The sequence below is a fragment of the Erinaceus europaeus genome, chromosome 13, assembly GCF_950295315.1.
Source record: "Erinaceus europaeus chromosome 13, mEriEur2.1, whole genome shotgun sequence".
Lineage (NCBI taxonomy): Eukaryota > Metazoa > Chordata > Mammalia > Eulipotyphla > Erinaceidae > Erinaceus > Erinaceus europaeus.
In genome coordinates, this window is record NC_080174.1 from 48213974 (window position 1) to 48230376 (window position 16403).

Consider the following 16403-nt stretch of genomic DNA (forward strand, 5'->3'; position numbering starts at 1 on the left):
ACCCAGTCACCTACTTTTACTTTATGTGGTAACAGAAATGAGCCCAGGGCTCCATCCGTGTGTGACACCCTATGTCCTCTCTGGTTCAATGTTCCCCTGCTTAATATTTAAGGCTTTTATTTGTTATCGATAATGTGTTCCAAGATTGTAAGATTACAATGTAGACTTCCACCCCACACCTAGCATCAAAGTTCTGTGACCCCAACCTCCCAAAGACAACCACCAGAGTTCTCACAAGTCTTATAGTTTGTTCCGCTGCTTAGTATTTAGAGGAAGAGAGAACAAGACAGACAGAGAGAAAGTAGAAACACCACAGCACTGCTCCATCCATGCACAGCACCCAGGAAGCCCCATGGAGGGTGGAGCAGATGGAGGCATGTGGAGCAGTGTTGAGTTTTCTGTTCCCCCAGGGCATGACTAGAGATCTGCCAGCCTTAATTTGATCTTTGGATCATTAATTTTATTTTGTTGTCTCAGTCAGTGAGTTGATAACAAGGACTTGATCACTGGCGGGTGACATGAGGCTTTTAATAACACATCTTCATTTATAATAGGCCTATACAAGTGCATGCTGGGAAAAAAGTGCATGCTGGGGAAAAAAATGGAAATAGTGGGCCTTATTTTTATTGATTTACTTCGTTTCTGGTACTTCGGCTCTCTGGGTTGGAGTTGGCTAGCAGGCAGACAGACAGACCGATAGACCACAGCACTGTAGTGGTCCTCAGTGCCATGGTTCTCCCATGCGGTGATCAGACACCTGGACCTGGTTCACATTCATGCAAGCAGGGACTTTTCCAAGTGGGCTCTCTTACCAGCCCAGGAAACAACGACCTCTAAGTACACGAGTCACTCAGAAGAAGAATTCAGGTCCCTTTATTGAATCAATTCCCTCTTCCATCCATCAAAACCTTTACACACACCTAGCATCAAATCTTAAAGGACTGAATGGAGCTGCTATTATAAAGCATGTCATTCTTCCCCTCCCATCTGGACCAGTAAACTTGCCCAGAGACATCACAGGAAGGTCCATTCACATGGAGGCTGGGTGCTCAGGACAATGAGATGTCTCATCTCCATGAGGAGTCCCGTGAGCAGAGAAAGTGGGGCCAGGCAGGGGACAGGGGAGGTGGCACTTCTCCAAGGATTGGCACCTCTCCACTCGCTAGAGGTCTAGGGAAAAGAGAGGAAGCTTCCCGCCAAGAGCACACCAGAGTCCTTTGTTCTCCACTCCCTCTCCAATGTTGATGGAGAACATTCCACATAGGTGTGAAATGGAGCCTCACGGAGGTCTGAGCATTTCTCCAGTGATAAGGGGTGTGGGGCACTTATTCATACATCTCTGGGCCATCTGGAAGTCTCTAGACAACTGTCAGTTCAGATTTCTTGCTCACTTCATAATCGGCCCACTGATTTCTTGGTGATCTGTTTGATTGATTACACATTTTGGATATCACACTCTTGTCAGAGGTGGGATATGGGATCCCTTTTCTCAAATGCAGTATCTATTCTCTCATTTGCTTGGCCAACTTTGGGATGGCCTCTTTCAAGGTATTTATCTATTTATTTATTTATTTGTTTTAATCTGAGGTAGTCCCCTCTGCTTTTTCTTTCTTCAGTTTCCCAGGTCCATGGGGGTTGAGCCTTGGAATGCAAAATGGAAAACAGTTGGGAGGATACTTAAAGAAGCAAGCATGGAGATACCCTACAAGACAGCAGTGCCACTCTGAGGCGAGCACTCAGAGGACAAAGAAGCTCTCATTTGATAGGATATGGGAGCCATTATAGTGTTCCTAGCTGCACCAGTTACATGAATCAAAGTGTGAAGACAACCCAAGTACTCAGTGACAGATGATTAAGAAGTTATGAATATATATATATATATATATATATTCACAACTCATTATATATATATATTCAGAAAGAATGAGAATGTGTCATTTGGTCAGAGGTGGAAGATTTTTACAATGTCAAGATAAACTACAGTATAAATCTATTTCATCCAAAAAAACAAAATGGATGGAACTGGAGGTGACGAACCTGTGTGAAATAAGTAAAGTAGTCAAGGACAGCCACCGAATGGTTTTGCTCACAGGTGAATGTGCCCAACTAAAATAAACAAACGTGGAAGAAAATAGTAACCAGCCCTTTGGACTTGGTGGGAACTGAGATGGTTATGGAGGGCTGGGAGAGGCACCGGACTTCGGTGTGAGTATGGTGATTTACATGCACTGTGCTTGAAAAATACTCCTGGAATCTTATGATTCTGCCAAATGTTAAGTCACTAATAAAATATTTGGAAAGAAGGGAAGGAAGGAAGGAAGGAAGGAAGGAAGGAAGGAAGGAAGGAAGGGAGAAAGAAAGAAAGAAAGAGGTGAGATGGAGGGAGGGAGGGAGGAAGAAAGGAAAGAAGGAAGAAAATCAAAGAGGAAGAGAGGAAGAAAGAAAGAAAAGAAAGGAAGGAAGGAAGGAAGAAATAAAGAAGAGGAGAGGAGGAAAGGAAGGAGGAATAAGAGTCCATGGCTGCATAAGCCAGAGCACCCACTTGGGGTGCTGGGACGTTGTTCCCTCACTCTGGAGACAGGGGTCTACACCCAGTGGGTGGTACAAGCACCCTGAAAGCGCTGAGCATGCAGAAAGTGTGTGTGGGTTCCGGGAGGTGCCGCAGGCTTGCACATTCTTGTCTGAAGCCACCAGGATTGTAGACCTACCTTCAGGGAAGAAAGGGAGTTGGCCAAACCGATCAACAAGAAAGCAGCCCCTCAACAGAAAGATCACACCTGCTGCTCTGCTCTGCTTTGACTTGTTCAACTTTTCAGCCTGCCCGGGACCAGCTGATCCTCACTCCAGGGCCGGTCAGGATCCGTCAGAGGAGTCTTGTTTGACGGAGCATGGGAAGCCAGCCTTCTCACTGGAAAGCAGTTAAGGGGGTTGACTTTTTCTTTCTTGTGGCTCTCAGCCAGAGAGAGGGCATGTCACACCTTTGCTGCTGCTTAAGGGACTCTGTTATTTTATCTTCCTGTGTGTGAGATGGAGTGGATAGTCTTTCTCACTGTGAAGACAATGGAATGTCAATGAGTCTTTTTTAGATTTGGACTTGCACAGACTGTGACCTGGGAAAACCAATGTTTTTATGATTGATCACGTTGAAAATAGGAATGGTGATTAATACTGACCAGCCCTTTGTAACAGTCTGGGTTTGAACAGAGAAACTGAAGTACTGGGGGAGATATGGAGGCCTCACTTTCTGTGTGTCTGTCTATGTCTGTCTATCTGTATCTCTCTATTCATCTATCTGTTTAGTTACCTATGTCCTCATCTGTCCATATTATCCATTCATCCACCCATCTATCTATCTATCATCATATTCTATCTCTCTATTTCCATCTATTTATCTGTTCAGCTACCTATGTCCTCATCCATCTACCTATCATCTATCTATCTATCTATCTATCTATCTCCTATCCATCATCTCCCTACCTTCTACAAATAAGTGCCGCATACATTCATTCATGTACTTAGGATGTTTCAGTCACACAATTTGTTCCCCAAGTCGCTATTGGCTGGTAACTGCATAGCCTTCCTGTCCCTGGGTGACACTTGACTGAACGCTCATGTGGTGTAGCTAGGCTGCCTGTAGGTGGATACAGACAAGAGGTGGGTTTATAGACACACAGATGAACTTTGATGTGCGCGCCAAGTGACCCTTTATTGACGACTCATCATTCCTATACTCCTTTACTAGCTGGACACCCACAGCACTACTGCTGGTGTCATCTGTGATGTCACGAGAGTGGCTGCCATCTGCCTTGCAGCCCACAGACCGAGTGGTCCCCAGGATCTCTTTAGTGTTTCCAGAGAGTTCTCTAGTTCCCAGTCAGCACTTATTTGTCAGGCAATGTCAGGTGGTAGGTCTGGTCCCAACTATAGTACTTTAACAGGGAGACCCAGCTGCAGAAGGGTTGCTTCACCACAGCCTCTCTCCAAATCCCTAGCCAGAGACTTCCCTGCCAGGGACCTCTGGGACATGTAGTTCAGCCATCACCTGCCAAGCTGATGCTTCTGCAAACTGCCACACCACAAATGGCACTCTTGCCTCAGAACTTCCCGAGTTCTTTTTTTTTAATAATTTATTTCTTTATTGGGGAATTAATGTTTTACATTCAACAGTAAATACAATAGTTTGTACATGCATAACATACCCCAGATTCCCACTTAACAATACAACCCCCACTATGTCATTCATCATCTTTCATGGACCTGTATTCTCCCCACCCCAGTCTTTTACATTGGTGTAATACTCCAATTCCATTTCAGGTTCGACTTGTGTTTTCTTTACTAATCTTGTTTTTCAACTTCGGCCTGAGAGTGAGATCATCCCATATTCATCCTTCTGTTTCTGACTTATTTCACTCAACATGATTTTTTCAAGGTCCATCCAAGATCGGCTGAAAACGGTGAAGTCACCATTTTTTACAGCTGAGTAGTATTCCATTGTGTATATAGACCACAACTTGCTCAGCCACTCATCTGTTGTTGGACACCTGGGTTGCTTCCAGGTTTTGACTATTACAAATTGTGCTGCCAAGAACATATGTGTACACAGATCTTTTTGGATGGATGTGTTGGGTTCCTTAGGGTATATCCCCAGGAGGGGAATTGCAGGGTCATAGGGTAGGTCCATTTCTAGCCTTCTGAGAGTTCTCCAGACTGTTCTCCACAGAGGTTGGACCAATTGACATTCCCACCAGCAGTGCAGGAGGGTTCCTTTGACCCCACACCCTCTCCAGCATTTGCTGCTGTTACCTTTTCTGATGTATGACATTCTCACAGGAGTGAAGTGATATCTCATTGTTGTCTTGATTTGCATTTCTCTGACAATCAGAGACTTGGAGCATTTTTTCATGTGTTTCTCAGCCTTTTGGATCTCTTCTGTGGTAAATATTCTGTCCAAGTCCACCCCCCATTTTTGGATGGGGTTATTTGTTGTTTTTTTGTTGAGTCTGGAAAGCTCTTTATATATGTTGGTTTATTAAACTCTTATCTGATGTATGGCATGAAAAGATCTTCTCCCATTCTGTGAGGGGTCTCTTGGTTTGGGTAGTGGTTTCTTTTGCTGTGAATAAGCTTTTTAATTTGATGTAGTCCCATAAGTTTATACTTGCCTTAGTCTTCCTTGTAATTGGATTCTTTTCATTGAAAATATCTTTAAAATTTATGCGGAAAGAAGTTCTGCCAATATTTTCCTCTAAGTATCTGATAGTTTCTGGTCTAACATCCAAGTCCTTGATCCACTTGGAATTTACTTTTGTATTTGGTGAAATACAGTGATTCAGTTTCATTCTTCTGCATGTTTCAACCCATTGTTTCCAACACCATTTGTTGAAGAGACTCTGCTTTCCCCATTGAATAGTCTGGGCCCCGTTGTCAAAGATTAGATGTCCATACGTGTGGGGCCTCATTTCTGAGCTCTCAATTCTATTCCACTGGTCAGTGTGTCTGTTCATGTTCCAGTACCAAGCAGTTTTGATGACAATAACCCTATAATACAGTCTGAGATCTGGGAGTGTGATGCCTCCGGTTCTGTTCTTTTTTCTCAAGATTGTTTTGGCAATTCTAGGTCTTTTCTGGTTCCAGATAAACATTTGTAGCATTTGTTCTATTCTTCTAAAAAATGTGCTTGGGATCTTGATGGGGATGGCATTAAATTTGTAGATGGCTCTGGGTAATATATTCATTTTGATTATGTTAATTCTTCCAACCCATGAACATGGAATATCTTTCCACTTCTTTGTGTCTTTTTCAATTTCTTTGAGTAGTGACATAATTTTCAGTATACAAGTCTTTCACTTCTTTGGTTAGGTTTACTCCTAGATATTTTATTGTTTTTGTTGCTATAGAAAAAGGAACTGATTTCTGGATTTCAATTTCTTCTAACTTAGTGTTTGCATAGAGGAATGCCACTGACTTTTGAATGTTAATTTTATAGCCTGACACCTTACTGTATTGCCTGATGATTTCCAAAAGCTTCTTGCTGGATTCCTTAGGTTTTTCCATGTATACTATCATGTCATCTGCAAATAAGGAGAGTTTGACTTCTTCTCTTCCAATCTGTATGCCTTTAATTCCTTGCTCCTGCCTGATTGCTATGGCAAGAACTTCCAACACTATGTTGAATAGTAATGGTGATAGTGGGCAGCCCTGTCTGGTACCTGATCTGAGGGGAAATGCTTCCAGTTTTTCACCATTGAGTATGATGCTGGCTGTAGGTTTGCTATATATAGACTCCACTATCCTCAGGAATTTTCCATCTATTCCCATTTTTTGTAGTGTTTTGATCATAAAGGGATGTTGTATTTTGTCAAAGGCTTTCTCTGCATCTATTGATATGACCATGTGGTTTTTGGTCTTGCTTTTGTTGATGTGGTGGATCACATTGATTGATTTACGTATATTAAACCAACCTTGCATGTCTGGGATAAACCCCACTTGGTCATGATGAACAATCTTTTTGATATACTGCTGTATCCAGTTGGCTAGAATTTTGTTCAATATTTTCGCATCTATGTTCATCAGAGATATTGGTCTGTAGTTTTCTTTTTTGGTTGTGTCCCTGTCTGCTTTTGGTATCAGGGTGATGTTGGCTTCATAGAAGCTGGCAGGGAGTATTCCAGTGTCTTCAATCTTCTGGAAGACTTTTAAAAGTAGAGGTATTAGTTCTTCTTTGAAAGTTTTGTAGAATTCATTTGTAAAACCATCTGGTCCAGGACTTTTATTTTTGGGAAGATTTTTGATAACTGTTTCAATTTCATTAGCTGTGATGGGCCTGTTCATGTTGTCCACTTCCTCTTGACTTAGTTTTGGAAGTTGGTAGGTGTTGGTATGCATGAGACCCCTTCTGCTTCATTTGGTTTAAATCCCCCCTGCTTAACACTATTCTATTTACATAACCACTTCATTCTATTTACATAACCGCTGTTAACAAGCACCTCCCTCCAGGGCATTGGTTCAATCCCCACTGTTTCATGATATGTTTTTGCTCCACCCCCCCTCCTTGTCACACCCTGATCCCTTCTTTATCACACCCTGATTTTCACCAGTCACTTTTCTCTCCACCCTCTCTATGTCACATCCTGTTTCCACCCTACTTGGGAAGTATATATAAAGACAGCATTGTGAGTTTTAGAGTACTGTACTTTGAGTTTAACTTAGCTCGTCTTAGATTGTGTTGCGTCCTGCATGAATAAAGAGATACTGCCTACAGCTCAACCATGAGTCCCTGGTTGTCTCTTACCCGCCTGTGCCCGTGAAGCCAGCCCGGCGAAAACAACATAACCCGTCGAAAACAACAGGTAGGTATCTAGGAAATCATTCATTTCTTCCAGGTTCTCTAGCTTGGTGGCACATAGTTGTACATAGAAGCCTTGCATGATATGTTGAATTTCTGTAGTGTCTGTTGTGATATCTCCTCTTTCATTTACTATCCGATTTATTTGGGTCTTCTCCCTTTTTTGTTTTGTGAGTCTGGCTAAAGGTTTATCGATTTTGTTTACTCTTTCGAAGAACCAACATTTACTTTCATTGATCTTTTGTATGGTTTTCCTATTCTCAATGTTATTTATTTCTGCCCTAACTTTAGTGATTTCTGTCCTTCTGGTTGCTTTAGGATTCCTTTGTTGTTCTTCTTCTAGGTCTTTAAGATGTGCAATCAGGCTGTTTATTTGTGCCTTTTCTTGTTTCCTAATGTGTGCTTGTATAGCTATGAACTTCCCTCTTAGGACTGCTTTAGCTGTGTCCCAAATATTTTGATAGCTTGTGTCTTCATTTTCATTGAACTCTCGAAACATTTTGATTTCTTCCTTGATTTCCTCTTTGACCCAGAAGTGGTTAAGAAGTGTACTGTTGAGCTTCCACATTTTGGGACTGTTACTAATCTTTTGTTGATTGTTAAGTGTTAGTTTAATTCCACTGTGGTCTGAGAAGATGCTTGGGATGATTTCAGTGCTCTTGAATTGGCTGATGCTGTCTTTGTGGCCTAACATATGGTCTATCCTTGAGAATGATCCATGTGGATTTGAGTAAAATGTGTATTCCAGTTTCTTGGGATGAATGACTCTGAAAATGTCCAATAGTTCTAGTTTATCTATCTCTTCATTTAGCTCCCTTATGTCTTTACTGATTTTCTTCCTGGATCATCTGTCAAGTTGAGATAGTGGGGTGTTGAAGTCCCCTACTGTGGTTGTGTTACTGTTAATATATTGCTGTAGCTCTTTCAGTAGAAGTTTGATGTATTTAGATGGCTTCTCATTGGGTGCATAGATATTAATAATCGTTAAGTCCTCTTGATTGACTGATCCTCTGAGCATTAAGTAGTGTCCATTCCTATCTTTTTTAATCTTATCTATTTTAAAGTCTTTCATGTCAGATAGGAGAATAGCTGTTCCTGCCCTTTTTTGTGGGCCATTGGCTTATATGATAGTTTTCCATCCTTTCACTTTATGTCTGTGTTTGTCTTGTTGAGTTAGGTGAGTTTCCTGTAGACAGCATATTGTTGGGTTGTGTTTTCTGATCCATCTTCCTACTCTGTGTCTTTTAATAGGTGAATTCAGGCCATTGACATTTATTGATATCAAAGATTGAAGATATTTTAGCACCATTATTGTAGAGTTTTAGAGTGTTTTGATATATGTCCTAATTGTGGTGGTCTGGTTGTTTATAGGAGGCCTTTCAGAACTTCTTTCAGGGCAGGCTTGGTGATGGTTGATTCCTTCAACTGTTGCTTGTCTGAGAAGGTTTTGATGCTTCCATCTAGTCTGAATGACAGTCTAGCAGGATATAGTATTCTTGGCTGAAAGTCTTTCTCATGAGCACTCGATAGATATCTTTCCATTCTCTTCTGGCCTGTAGTGTTTGTATGGAGAAGTCTGCTGCTAATCTTATGGGTTTTCTTTTGTAGGTGACTCTTTGTTTTTCTTTGCAGCCTCAAGGATCCTTTCTTTATCCTTATTCCTTTCCATTCTAAGTATGACATGTCTTGGTGTCTTTAGGTCTCGGTTAATTCTGTTTGGGACCCTCTGGGCTTCTTGAATCTTTATGTCTTTGGTGTTGTCTAGACTAGAGAAATTTTCAGCTATTATAGCCTGGAGAATGCTTTCTTCCTCTCCTTCTCTTTCTTCCTCTGGTAAGCCAATAATGCGTATATTGTTTCTTTTGAAGTCATCCCATAGGACTCTGTTGTTGTTTTCAGCATCTCTTAATCTCTTTTTGAGATCTTTTACTTCTTTTTTAGTTGTCTCTAATTCATCCTCAATCTTGCTAATTCTGTCTTCAGCCTCATAGATTCTATTCTCTCTGCCCTCTGCTGCTTTCTGGAATTCATCTATTTTGTTGCCCTGCTCTGATGCCGTTTTGGCTTGTTCAGCTAGTTGCCTTCTTAGCTCAGCGATTTCAGCTTTCAGCTCTCTAATAACCATGAGATTATTAGAATTTTCTTCCATATTCTCATTTGTTGTTCCTGCATTTCTGATTACAATTTTTTTCAAATTCTTTACTCACTCCTGTTATTATTTCCTTAGCTAATGTTTGGATGTTGAACTCGTTGTTTTGTGCTTCACCCTCTGGAGGACTTTTAGCTGGACTCTTGTCCTGGTTTGAGTCTCCAATATTTTTTCTTGTTGTTTTAACCATTTTATATATTATGTTATGAGTTCCCTTTATCAGTACTTTTCAAATTATTGATCACTATTGCCTGGATTGACTTGTGTCTAAGTAATTTAATTAAAGGTTTTACCGTGGTGGAAGTTAACAGTTTTTTCAATCCCTGAGTTGGAGCTCAGTGGTGTAAAAGCCTCTTTTTTTTTCCTTCCCTGTAGGCTATGGGAGCCTGAGGGCTTTTAAACTATCAATAGGCTTCTTAGCTTAATCATTGACTCCTGACCAAGAGATAAATCAGGGTGTGGCAGAGATAATCCAGTGGTTATGCAAAGAGACTTTCACAGCCCCTCAGCTATGCCACCAAGGTATAGGTCTTCTCCTGAGTTTCCCGGTTAGATCTCTGTCTCCTGGTGTCCGTCCCTGTTGCTGCTCCAGATTCTGAGGGTAGTAGCAATGGAGACTCAGAGTTGCACTTGGTGAGTCTCTGGGGAGTCCTTTCCTCCCTTCAGCTGTCCCCTTGTTGGTGGAGCAGACTGGAGGTGGTGTCACCACTGATAAACTGTTGAACTGTTAGCAGTCACTTAATCTCTCCTTAGGCCCCTCTCTCCTCTCTGTCACCAGCCACACATGTTTGTACTCACGGGTGATTTACTGGGTTCCTGTGGTCATTCTAGTCCTGTCTTGTTTCGGTCCCGGTGGTCTCCTTTGGTATTCCTAGTTGATCCGGGAGAGGAGAGGAGAGAAGAGGAGAGGAGAGGAGAGGAGAGGAGAGGAGAGGAGAGGAGAGGAGAGGAGAGGAGAGGAGAGGAGAGGAGAGGAGAGGAGAGGAAAGGAGAGAAAGTGATCTGCTGCTCGTAGCTCCGCCTCCGGAAGTCGAATGAATCAGAACTCCCCGAGTTCTTATAAACAAATCCAAGAGTTCTCAAATACCACCCCCCCAATTTGTTTTAATAACAGATCTGCTTGTGTCTAGTATACCTTGCTACTGCAAAGCATAAGCTGTGGTCATGTTTTAGTCTTTACATTTCATCCCATTTTCAGGCCCACCTTTTCTGCAGGTGTTGTGGTCTCTTCTTTGGTGTCGAGTCTCATTTGGTGAAGAGTTCTCTCCTCATCCCATAACTCACATAATATTGCTTGAAGGCAACTGGCTTGTATTAACTTGCCAGAGGTGGAGCTGATGAACTGGCCCAGCATCAAGTTGGTTTTCTTTACTCATAAGGACAGGAGCCATGAACTTGGACTCTGAGTTTTCCCAAAGGAAAGATCTCACACCATCACCCCAGCAACTGGAAACAGGACCAGCTTCACAGAATGTTGGCAAAAAAAGGACAGTCAACCACACTACAAACAGACCCTGTAATTAACATCACGGTGCCTATTGCTTTACTCTTCTTTGAGACATCACTTCCTGTAATTAACATCACTTTGCCTATTGCTTTACTTGATTGAGACATCACTTCCTGTAATTAACATCATGGTGCCTATTGCTTTACTCTTCTTTGAGACATCACTTAGAAGTAACCTATCTGCAAAAGGAGAGCAACTTGTGATGGAAGTCAGAGGGACAGAAGCACGAGTTCAGACTCTTCCGGTGAGTGTGAGCACCATCCCTCAGAGCAGAGTGTGGAGGTTCCTTTGCTCCATCAAAAGAAAAATGTCCCAGTGGTAGAGAAGCAACCTGCCTGCCTGAAACCTCAGGGCCCCAAGTTCAATACCTGGCACCACTCACTGACAGAGCCAAGCATTGTTCCAACCTTTCTCCCTGTCCCTCCTCTTTTGTTCTCTCTTTCTGAAAGAAGTAAATAAGTTCACCAATTAATCAGTCCGAAAGAAAAAACAGAATGACAACAGGCAGTGTACATGTGGATCGCATGCGCCAAGGCCAGAGCAGCACCTCTGATTGCCCACCCCAACTTCTTCACACACTCACCACCGCATGAAAGAGAGAGGCACACACTTGACCTTCCTCTCTTCTCCACTCAACCCACACACACTGAAACCTGAACAAGAACAATAACTGTCCAGAGGAGAGAGAATTAGAAGCCAGAGCACAAACTCTGTGAGGCTCTGCCCCAGGTTAAAAATGTAACTTTAAGGCTATATTCTTAGCAGACAGAGTTAAATGAAAAAAGTTTTCAACATAGTTCTCATAGAGGTAAAATTAACTTACATTCAAAGTCTGAGGTAAAAATTAGTTAAAAATCAATATATTTTAACTAAGTAAAAAAAAAAAAAACTGCGCACATCTAGGTTGTGTCTCCATCTTTAATGAGTGTAACAAAAGATTAAATAGACTTGTTGATATGTAAAACTCTCAATACCTTCTCAATTAAAAACGTTAGATTGCGCTATGGTTATGCTAATGATTGTAATAGAGTTATCAATTGTGATAAACTTCTAACCTGATACAAGTTTTGTTTCATAGTAAGTAAATTGCAGCTGTCAAGTTCTCTACAGAAAAGCAGAATTCCGATGGCTGACATTCCCAATCGAGACAGATGTACAACAATTCACCCCCTGGCAATTCTTCGGTGGACATCTGCTTTGGACTGACATTTCTATATCAGACTCAACTGATACACCTCTTGGACACTTTGCAGCTTCCCTTTATGCTGCTGGGTTTCTCAAAGACTGACTGCAGCCAGCTGCCTTGGGACTCTAGGCCGTTCCCCACCCCCATGCTAAAAATGCCTGTCAAGGCAAGTAATGCTCCCCAGAGGCAAAAGAAGCCCCCAGAGGCAGGAAATGTTTTTATTTTAGCTGATAAAGTTTTGCCCACAGAGGCAAAAACGCCCCCCTCAGGCCTTCCCTTGGCAGCACACTGTTTCTTTTTGCTCGCTTACATGTTCCTCCATGTTTGTGCCAGTTTCTTTTTTGAAAATGCCTGTACGATATAAGAAGTTCACCCCACACCCCTGATACTATGATCATTTAGTTAAAAAGAAAAGGAGGAATTGTTGTATGCTTCACATTGGTTTGGTCTCGCTCTCCCCCCACCAGGAGAATTGGTTTGGCCCTTTCTAGTTTCACTCCTCTTTTTCTCCCCGCCCCCTATGCTAGGTAGTTGGGGAGTTCTTGGTGCAGCGGTGAGAGAAGGATGCAGGACAGATCTGTGTGGTGATTAGTTTGGGTTAGTTTATGAATCGTTGTTCATGAATAAAGAAATATAGCTTCCCGGCCCAGCCATGTGTCCACGAGTCTCTGTTCACCGCCGTGAAGCTAGCCCGGCCTGCTGGAGCCCCGAATTTTAATGACACTCATGAATAAATAAAATCTTAAAAAAAAAAAGAGAAAGAATAGCTACAACAGCCCCTCTTTGGGGACGAGATGGCAAAAGTGAAGTTACACATCCTAGAATGATGCTTCAGTCACAGACCAGAGAAAGAAGGTAAACTTCTGGAAAGTGCCTTTATACCCACAGGGCAAGGGGACTGCTGATGGTGCAGGAGTCTCTGGACTCCTCCTGGCCACAGTGGTTAACACTGAACTCCTGAAAACTGGTCCCGAAATGAGAGCAGCCTAGAATATTCCAAGCTGTGACCATGCACTGTGAGCTCAGACTGACAGATACTCAGGTCACACAGGCTCCTGTGCTAAATTTATATATATTTAACGGTATTTATACACTTTTCCTCATGTTTGAGAGCCATCTGCCCTAATCCACCTTTCTAGGCTTATTCTCAACTCAGATGCTTTCTTCCCAGACAACACTTTTAGCCCACCTGCATGTTAGCTGTCAGGCTCAGGAAAAATTACTGAAGATATGGGCCCCTTGGAACATACCTAAAATAGACTTCTTAGTTTCTTACACATGAAGACCCTGATTTCATCTACTCTATTCCTAGCTTTGTGTTCCAGTGTATTAAACAAATTGTTCTGCTTTATATTTTACTGACTTTCAGCCACCAAGTTGAAGATGCTACTGTTGTTGAGCCAGATGTTGTTGTGCGCGGGCCGCGGAGAAGAGAGAGGGAGTCCAGAGCAAAGAGGAAACACAAATATTTATTTGCGCTGGCACCTCAGAGTTGGGTGCTAGAGAAGCAGGTTGGGCCACGTGGAGGTAGCAAAAATGGCCGCCTCATGCAGTAACCTTTCCTGCATCTGAACACCTGAGTGAAGCGCTGGCAAGAGAGCGAGGTGCGGAAAATGAAGGGTTTTTATAGGAGTAGCTTTCATGAGAATGGGAAGGGGGAGGAGTAACCATAGCACTCCAGGATAGGATAATAACTCTCGTGAGAATGGGAGGGGGGAGGAGTAACCAAAGCACTCCAAATATCGCGGGGATATAGACAATGCCCTGAGGGCACAACATGGCGGAACAGGCACTCCCAGAATGTCCCAACTCTCACGGGAACTAGTAGCCTGAGGGGAAAACATGGTAGATGTGAATGCATCTGCACAATTTCCCAGCATCTCCCCCTTTCCTTTTATCTAATGCCCAGGGCAACAGTGTGTAAAGTCTGTGAACTACTCAGGGTCAGTCTATGAAAAACCAGCAACGTGAAGGGAAGAAAGCTGCTGTAAAATTGTCTAAAGTGTCCAAAGGGTATACCAGCAAGTCTGATAAAAGTCTCAGTCCAAAGTAGGCGACTAGGGGGAGAAATGGCAGGGGATGAAATGCTGCATGAGGAAGGTCAGCCTCTGGAATTCTGCTTTTCTGTAGAAAGTGAGCTGGAACCACCAAAACGTGACAGGTCAAAGCAAAAGCAGGAAAGGCAGACAGGCAGTAAAAAGGTTCTGTCCTTGGAGTCTGTGAATCAGGTTCTTCAGATCGCGTCAGGTGACATCTAGGGTTTCGGGGGTTTGACACTGTAGTTGTGCCATCTAGGATATGTTTTAATTGTGGTAACGGAACATCAGGAAATCAAGCTCAAAGGCCTTTAAGATTAACATGGGTTAGAGAATGGAAATCAGCAGGATCAGAGACAGAGACTAGGAGAGCTCATGTGGAGGCAAGGCGGTCAGCTACAGCATTCCCTTCAGACAGGGAACCAGGAAGAGGGCTGTGGGAACAAAGGTGCTGAATATATAGTGGTTGGGTTCGAGAAGAGAGCATAGAGGCAATTTGAATGAAGAGAGGGGAAAGTGGGTTGTCATCAATTTTCACATAGGAATGAGCAAGCCATGGAAGTAAGTTAACAGTATACACACTGTCAGAAAAAAGGTTGAAGGATTCTGGTACAGCTTTTAATGCAAGGAAAACAGCATAAAGTTCTTTGTACTGAGGGGAATTCTCAGGAAGCTCAGTAAAGAGAGGTTTAGGGGGTTGTTTGTCCGGGTAATATATAAGGGCAGCAGCTCCCTTTTTTCCACCATCAGTGAAGACTGTAGGAGCAGAAGGAATGGGATCTCGAGAGAAAAGTTTAGGTGCTAGTAGAGGCAAAAGAGGTAAAGAAGCTATCAATTTGTTATAAGGAAAATGGTTATCTATTTGTCCTGGAAACCCCATGAAGCTTATGGCAAAGCGGGAATGATGGCGTATGAGCCACTCTGTATCTGTGAGAGAAAAGGGCAGAATAATTAAATCCGGTTCTTTCCCTAAGACCTGCACAGACCTATTTCTCCCTTGGCAAACCATGAATGCTAACGCATCTATCTCAGTGAGGAGTCTTGGAGTTCCTCCTACTGGCATGTGAAGCCACTCAAGAACCCCATGGTCTTGCCACAATGCCCCTACTACTGTGGGGGTGGAGTTGAAGATTAGAAGGTTTACCGGAGAGGAGGGAGAGAATCAAACAAGGTGCATGTCCTGGAGGGCCTGGTTAACACTGTCCAGTGCCGAGGAGGCCTCAGGAGTTAACTTACGTTTTGAGGAGGGCTGTTTGTTTCCTTTTAACAGGTCAAACAGTGGTTGGAGGCAGCTTGTAGGCAGATAGAGATACTGCCTAAGCCAATTTAAATTTCCTAGAAAACTTTGTAAAGAAGCAAGAGTAAGGTTAGAAGGAAAGGTGACATCAGGTTTTAAGGGACTAATTTGCATTAAAGAAATCTCTGAACCTAAGAAAGATATTGGAGGAATTAGCTGTATCTTCTCAGGAGCTACATTAAAGCCACTTTTCCTTAATGCAGGAATGAGAAAATCATGTAAGGCATAGAGATCTGTATCTGATTTTCCCCATATTAAAATATCATCTGTATAATGAAAAACATTAAGGCCCTTATTAATATATGGGACAAGGGCAGATTAACAGCCTCCTGACAAATTGTAGGACTATTGGCCATACCCTGGTGTTGTTAAAATTCAGAGGCTCCAGCTGGCCGGGCTAGCTTCACAGGCGGGTAACAGAGACAACCAGAGACATACGGCTGGGTAGGGAAGCTGTATTTCTTTATTCAGGAACAACGATTCATAAACTAAACCAAACTAATCACCAAACAGAACTCTGCTGCCTCTTTCCCCCGCGGCAGCGCCAAGCACTCTCTCTAACTCTGCAACTCTCCAACTCTCGAACTCTGGAACTCTGGAACTCTGGCCCTCTCTCAGGGTCCCCAGGGGCGGGGCCAAGTGGGCCCGCGAAACTAACTGGACTGATCCAATTTTCTTGGCGGGGGAGAACTAGAACAACCCAATGTAAAGCATACAACACCCTGGGGCAGCACCACCCATTCAAATCTGTCAGCAGGGCTGGCGTTATTAATAGAAGGAACAGAGAAGGCAAAACATTTACAGTCTTGCAGATGCAAGGGAATAGAGAAAAAACAATCTTGTATATCAATAGCTATGATTGGAATTCCTGTGGGAATTGCAG